We start from the raw sequence: 7,884 nt of genomic DNA on the forward strand, positions 1-7,884 counted from the left end.
AGGAACAACAAAATTATTCAACAGCCACACTTATAAGCACACCTAACCACATCAGAGAAGGAACAACAAAATTATTCAACAGCCACACTTATAACTGACCACTTCATTGAACCAAAAAGTTAAATGTTTACCTGGGATACCCATAAATACAAGCATAATCATCAGCTGCCCGCCCATCAGCATCTTTATGGGAAATGTCAGCACCGTAATGCAGGAGAACTTGGATCAATTTCATCTTCCCGACAGAAGCAGCCATCATGAGTGGGGTTCTGAAAGATCCAGATGTGCTATGAAGTTATCATTTTACACAGACAGTCAATATTTTCATTCCTGCGTGCTCTCAGCTTGCTCTCCCATTACTTGACAATGAACAAAAGAAAAAGCAGGTTCCATTAAAAGCAACAAGAACATGGGAGAGGGAGTCAACACAACTGCATGGTCACACCAAGCTGCCACACGCACAACACTTCAGTGCACATGGAGGCTGCTGTGCCTCTCAGCAATCCCACCGAAAGAATACTCAAGGGACCCATGTGGATAAACCCCTTACCTTTGTTGCTGGTCTCGAGCATGCACATCAGCTCCCATTCTCAGGAGAAACTCAGCTGTCTCTACCTGACCTTTGGAGACAGCAAGACTGAGTGGGGTAAAGCCCTCCTGAAAGGACAGACAAATACACCAAGTTAATCATCGAAGTCAAAAATAGTCTTCAACAGAAATATTGCTGCCACTTTCTGAAACAACTTCCTTTAGAAATAGAAACATGTACCTTATTCTTGGCATCAAGATTGGCATTATGATCAAGTAGCAGCTCCACAACTTTAGGACTGCAAGACAGGACTGCCAGGTGGAGGGCGGTGTTGCCAACAACGTCTCTGAGGTTTGGGTCTGCACCACACTTCAGCAGAAAACCAGCACAGGCTTGGTGCTGGAACTGCACTGCCTGAGAACACACGAAAAAAGGGAAGACTTCCAAAACTCACATTTCACTCCATCACAGCTCGCCCAGCTTCTGACCACTGGCAAAGAAGAGCACCTGCAAAGATGACCTGACAGGTGCCTGTTCCACTCCAAATCCAACAGGCGTGTTTCCGCACAGCTCTGCGCACAAGAGTCCTGCCAGACACCTCTCCTTTCATGCACACTCAATAAGCCCCTCTTCCAAGAGCAGAACTTCTCTCACTCACCATCATCAGGGGTGTTGTCCCAAAATTATCAACAGCATCCAACTGGCAGCGGTGCCTTACTAGAAACGTGACGACCTCTGTGTGGCCGTTTGCAGACGCCAGATGGAGAGGTGTCCTGAGAATTAAACATGGGAGCTTAACACTGACAGACAAGGAAAGAACCAAAGCTGTGGCACCACCCAGCCCGGGGGACCCTGCTGCTCCTGCTGCTGCTGCAACCCCGCACACATCACCCACAGGGCAGGAGAGACCTGGGGAGGCCTCAGCAGCTGCAAGAGAACCCTGCAGGGAGAGAAGGGCCAAGCGGCAGCCCAGCAGCACGCACCTCCAGGAGCACTGGCGCCCACCCAGCAGCTCCCGGCACTGGAAAGCTCTCAAGTTCCCCCTCCCAGCTGACAGGGCACATCTTGCTTTGCAAGCAATCAGCTCCAAGGGGATCCCACACAAACCCTGCAGGGGGGATGCTCCCGCACGCCACCCGAGGTGTCCCAGCAGCGGCCACAGCCCCTCACCGATTCTTCCTGTCGCGGCGGTCGATGCCCCGAATCTTGATCCACCAGCGCCAGCGCCTCAGCCAGGCCAGGTGGCCGCGGGCAGCCGCACCGTGCAGACTGCCCAGACCTTGCTGCTGAGGCTTAGGGGCGCCGGTGCCGGCAGCAGCAGCAGCGCGGGGCTGCCCAGGAGCGCTGCCAGAGCAGGGAAGCTTCTGCTTCTTGTTGAAAAGCCCCATCCCAGGAGCTCTGCGAGCTGCGGCACGGGCACAGCCCTGCGGGAGCAGTGGGAGGCAGCCGGCCGAGCCGGGGGGGTATAAAAGGGAGAGTCAGGAGAAGGGAAGGGCAAAGGCAGGGACAGGGGATGTAGGAGAAAGGCAGGGATGAGGCGGGAGCAAGGAGCAAACCAACGGCGAGGAGCACGAGCAGCCAGAGAGGCAGAGACCAGCACAGCTCAGCACAGGAGCCACAACCGTAGAGTCACCACCAACGGCACTCGCCAGGGGCAACGGTGGGCGGGGCCGAACCACCCCGTGGGGGGGGGGAGGGGGTAGAAGGGGCCGAACCAATTCACGGGGGGGGGGAAAACGAAGGAAAGAAAAAGGCATCTGAGAGAAGCTGAGAAACTCTCCCCCATCGGAATGAGTCATACAAAGAATTGTTAAGTTCTTCCCCTGAGGAAGAGGCTTCTTCATAACCAACTAAAATGAGCAGCTAGAGAGGGTAAAAAATAACCCTTCTTGTGTGGATGGTGCCCAGCTGGCTGTACTTAGGATTCTCAGAGCTAGGCAGTGACCCCCTATTGGTGTGTGGTGGCTTTTTGTATCAAATACTGTGCTGAATGCTGTGAGCTCTCTGTCACCAGCTTATCCCATCTTTGCAGTCTGCACAACCACTTCTGGTCTCTCACCACATATTTAAATGGCAAACTAGCTTCCTCTGACTCCACAGAGCTCACTGCAAAAGTTCCACTGCCATTGTACAAGTACACGGTGTTTCCCTAGACCAGCCTAACCCACAACTAGAGGGAAATGGACATCTAGAATTCTCCTGGCCTACTGGCAGGACAACTATCTTTTCCCTAACTCTTGGGAAAATGTTAACACAAATGTTAACTGTCACCATGCTCCGTGTGCCACACCCAGCTACACAGAAAATCTTCTTAAAAGTTCCCTGCTGCAAACACATCCTCTGCAGGCCCCGGCACCAGCCTGACCTTCCACAGGCAGCCCAGCTTTTGAGCAGCCAGCCTGAAATGAGCCACTAATGGCTGTAATTAGCCCCATTGCTGGGCATCAGCCAGGGGAGAATTTAAAAGCAGCAACTTGCCTCAGGCTCTGAGTCTCACTGTTACAACTTTGTTATCTCCTGTTTCTGCTCTCAGAACATCAGATGTGATTGTTTTGAACTAACAAAAAAACCTGCACGGAACACTTGCATTCCTCACAATAACTGATCCCACAGCAGGGAATAAAAGCTGCATCAGTCAGTAGGGCTTTGCAAAGAGCACACAAGAACTCATCAGGTATGGCACCATCAGAGGAGGAGGGCTCTTTGGATAAAGAGAAAGGCTTTTTCTTCTTTCCTCTGGCATATGCTTCCCTGGAGGCAGGGTGGGGAAGGAAAAACACAAAAGTTAAACACGGCTACATGGAAAAAGTTAAAGACAGGCACACGGAAAAATTTTCCAAGCTTTGGATTTTATCAAAGGAAGCAAGAGATGGAATTCTGCTCACCTCATGTAAGCCGTCTTAAATACATTTATATTAAACTACTTTTTTTTGGTTGCTTTGGCACTCCAATGCTTCCCCATGATTTCTCTTGTTCCCTTTTTGGTCAGTTCAGTTAGTTCCATACTTATGCATTAAGAGTTGGTATTGCATATTTCCCCATTCTTGTCAGCAGAGCTTCCTTTGTATGGGGATCTTTCACCTCCAGCATGAAACTCCTTGGAATTCCTGTGCTCTTTCTAACTCTGGGATCAGGCTCGACAGTTTAGGCTCAACACTCCTCATTTAACTGTTGCAGACCCACTGAAATGTCCATAACTTACAGCCAACTAAATTACTCTGCCAACACTGGGTTTCTAACGTAAAATTAACAAAATGTCTCAGAAATGGTGAACAGCTTCTGAAGGGCTTCCTTGTGTCTTGAAGCTGAATAATACTGCAGGATTACACTGAGGCTGATCAGGTACTCCCCTCCTGTCTTCCCAGCCTGGGATCAACCCTCTATAGAATAGTATCCAAATAGAAACATTTTGTAAACTTAAACCAATGACTTCAAATTATTAAAAATCAAAGTTTTGTTCACATCTCTTTTTATCCAGCTACAGATCATAACATAAGATTTAAAATAACAAAGCAAAGACTCTTGGGGTTTTTTTAAGTATTTGACAAGAAATTCCATATACCTCAATAAGCTGGGCCAGAGAAACAAGTGCAGAGGAGTCACTGATCTCTTCACAAAAAAATAATGAAAGGGTTTTTACATACCTGTTTTCAAGAAATAAAACCCCATCTGAATTAGAGTAAATACTATGAATGCGGTTTGGATAAATGCACTGTGGGAATTACCAGGGTCCCTGGGCCAGCTACACTCACGCTCACAGAGAGAGACATTCATGTGCAGCAAGGAATTCAAACTGATCAGTGACAGCATCACTGATGTCAGATTCAGACTGAGTGGTTTCAGACCTACAGACAAGAAGTTTTCAAGTTGAAACATGACACACCACTCCATGACCAGCAGAGGCTGTATTCTTCACACAACACAGACACACACTTGATGAATTTCTACATTCAGATCTCCTAACAGCTTCTCAAGTGCTCAGACCCCACAACTCTGGGTTAATGTAATGCCTCACCCCATTCTAGTGAAGAAAATTCAGTTATACCTAAAATCAGGATGACAAAAAAAAAAACATCCCACCCCTTAGTGATTTTTTTATACTGGAAGGACTATTTTGAAATGCAGAGTTACACATCATATGATTCCACCCCAGGTGGTGGAATCAACATCTAGAGCATTACCAGTCAGGTATTTCCTTGTGTTCCTTATCTGTATTTTAGCAGCAGCAGGACAGAGTTTGCAAAGCTGTAGAAAAATGCTGCCCCTTTTCCCAGTGTCAGTTCCAAGTGGTGGTATCCTGAAGAAAGGCTGAACCTTTGGGAAATGGAAGCAGCATCCAAACCTGAAGTCACCCAGATCCAAACATGTCCTGCAGGCAGAAGGGAAGAAAAATGACAGAGCTTTTACCCACAAAGGCACTGGGCTCCAATCTTGTGCTGAATGTGTCCACTGGGCTGTTGGCATTTTCATGTGCAGACAAACTATTCAACTGAACTGCTTCATCAGACAAAGCCCAAAGATCAAATGCAGAACTGCAGAATACCAACTTGGGGAGAAACAATTCTTTAACCGATAGCAATCTATTGAAGACATTTATGTACTCAGAGGGGCCCAAACAATTTCACCTCAGTTATGCAGCTTCAGGAAGAAATGTCCAGGCATTTACAGACACAAAAAGGAATTGTTTAGCTGTACAGAGGTGTCCTCAAAATGTTTGGGATATGTTGGTTTGAGTCGAAAGTAAGAAACAGTACCAAGTATAACAGTAACAGATAACAGTAACAGTGGGTTTTGGTAACATTTTCAAAAATTAGGAAAAAAAAAAATTAGGAAAAAAAAACCTGTGCAAATGATGGCATTACACAGTTTTGCTATGCTGAATCAAATACATTGCATTTACAACAAAGACTGTGTTTTATTGGAAAATACTTTAAGTTAATGTTTGGGAAATTAATACAAGGGTACATTGTTTGGATGTAAACGCAGGCTGCAATAGAAAGTGTAAGACTGTGATTTTACATACAGCTTTTGATGTTCCACTCACTGGCTCCCTTTGCCTTCCTCATGTTCCACTCACTGGCTCTGACTGGCTTCCAGAAGAACAAAAAAGGTGATCAGAACTCCAAATAAAGCACTTGTGTCCAACCTTAAGTAGTGAAAGCAGAGTATAAACTAGTTTTCTGATGCACAGAGTAAAACATGTTGAAGACAAAATTCAGTCCCTAACCCCACCTTTTCTTCTTCAAGATGCTGCTGTCCCTGCTGCCCCCCAGCCTGTCACTGCCCAGTGTCCCATCACCCCCAGGCCTTCACTACCCACTGCCAACCCCCAGCAGCCCCCTGGCTCTGCCATGGCTCCCTCAGCAGCCCTGGGCCCATCACTGCCCAATGTCCTTTCACTCTCCCAGACCCTCACCACCCCATGTCCCCCCTGTCACTCCCAGCCTGCCACCTCCCCGTGTCCCCTCCTGTCAGCAACCAGCCATGGCAGAACAGCCTGGGGGAGATGCAGTGGGCTTGGTGGTCACAGGGCCAGTGAAGGGAGGGGATGGCTCAGGGTGTCTGAGTGTCTCTTAGTGCAAGAGGATATAGAAAGAAACATTCTTGGGAACAAGTCCCCAGTGATCACCTGGTTTTTCCTTTTTCCCTTCCAGGTGATGATGGGCAAGCCCCAGGCCCATGCAGCCATTCTCTGCGCACAAGTCCCCTGGGGCTGGGTATCTGACACACGTTTAATAAAAGAACACAGCCCCAGAGATTTGATTTGTTCATCTTCAGCTGGGGGAAGGTGTGTGTGTGTGTGTGTGTGTGTGTGAGAGAGAGGAAGAGCTGCTCTCCCATTTCATTTTTGCACCTTAGCAAAAACATTGCATGATTTACACTCAAGAAATCAAAGGTAAGCGACGCAGATGGCTCCAACCACAAATTTCCACTGACTCCCTAGAAATATGCAAGACCACACTATCAGTCACACTGCCCTCCCTGCTGTAGAGGTGTCAGACCAGAAATGATGGTTTCAAGACAGAAAACACAACACAATCCAGCACAACAACAACAAAAAAACAACCTGAAGAAACCAGGTAAACAAACCAAGAGTCCCTAATCAAACCCTAAAAATGAAAACAAGCTTTCATCTTTGAAAAGAAAGCCCAGGGTGCTGGGGCCTGGCCCAGCTGCTCATCACTGCTCTTCTGGGGCTCTGCCCAGCTCCCTGCCCCCAGCTCTTCATCCCTCCCTCTCTCTCGTTTGCCCGTCATAAGTTTGGGCTTTCACTGGCTGTCTCCCTCTCAACGTTTCCCAGTTCCTCCCTGCCTCTTCTCAGAGCTATTGCTGTTTCTCTCTCTCTTTGTCTCCACATCTTTCTCTCCCTCTCCTCTCCTGGCCTTATTGTCCCTCTCTCTCCTGCAGCCTCTCCCCTTTCCTGCCCCTCCCCTCACCCTTTCCCCTCTCTCCTGCTCCCTCTCCCACCCCTCTGTCACTCCCCTCTCCTGGGGCCTTTTCTGTCTCTCTCAGGCCCCTGGCCCGCCCCTGGCCCACTCTCTGTCCATCCCCCCTCTCTCCTCCTTCCCGCCCTTCTCCTCTCTCTCCTTCCCTCCCTCTTTGCCCCCTTCCCCTCCATCTCTTTCCCGCTCCTCACCACTCTTTTTCCTGCCTTCTCTCCCTGCCCAGATCCCCTTCCTCCTGCTCCCCCTCCCAGCTGGGCGGGGGCCGGGGCAGCCCCGGGGTCGGGCGGGCTCAGGCAGCAGGAGAGGAGGAGAGCCCCGGGGCATGCTGGGAGCTGTAGTCCCGGGGCATGCTGGGAGCTGTAGTCCCGGGGCATGCAGGGGGCTGCCCGGCGGCCATCTTGGTTCCCGGGCCATGCTGGCAGCTGGCATTTCCCCACTCTCCCCATCCCGCAGCCGGGGAAAAACTCCGGGAGGGCGGCATGGATGAGCCAGCAGCTCGTAAAAGCCCTCAAAATGAAGGAGGAAGCATGCAGAGGGGGGATGCAAGGGCAGGTACCCTAGGAGGAGTAGACAGGTGGTTGGAGCAGCTGGGGAGCAGGGCAGGAGAGCCACATCCATCCCAGGTAGAACTTAATCTTGCCAGGGGTGGAAAGAGGAATAAGAAAAGCTTTGAGAGGTACCTAGGTGGGCTGAGAGAGTTGGGGCTGTTCAGCCTGGAGAAGAGAAGGCTCTGGGGGGGCCTTAGAGATCCTTCCAGTCCATGAAGGGGCTACAGGAAAGCTGGGGAGGGGCTTTTCACCAGAGAGAGTAGTGACAGGACAAGGGGTAATGGTTTTAAACTGAAAGGGGATAGATTTAGGTTAGATATTAGGAAAACCTTCTTCCTCATGAGAGTGGCAGGATACTGGA

At 49.5% G+C, this 7,884-nt stretch overlaps 1 long non-coding RNA gene across 2 annotated transcripts; it reads right to left on the reverse strand.

Annotated features, from left to right (window-relative positions):
• Window positions 1-3,687: 3,687 nt before the first annotated feature.
• Window positions 3,688-7,286, reverse strand: LOC139801894 (uncharacterized). 2 transcript variants are annotated; one of them, XR_011728389.1, is made up of 4 exons: window positions 7,167-7,286; window positions 4,711-4,898; window positions 4,288-4,374; window positions 3,688-3,909 (listed from the first exon to the last, which is right to left on the reverse strand). It is a non-coding gene; the product is annotated as an uncharacterized lncRNA (long non-coding RNA). The 2 variants fall into 2 exon arrangements; XR_011728388.1 differs by lacking the exon at window positions 7,167-7,286 and adding an exon at window positions 5,553-5,623.
• Window positions 7,287-7,884: the final 598 nt, after the last annotated feature.

The sequence above is a fragment of the Heliangelus exortis genome, chromosome 13 (assembly GCF_036169615.1).
Source record: "Heliangelus exortis chromosome 13, bHelExo1.hap1, whole genome shotgun sequence".
Taxonomy (NCBI): Eukaryota; Metazoa; Chordata; class Aves; order Apodiformes; family Trochilidae; genus Heliangelus; species Heliangelus exortis.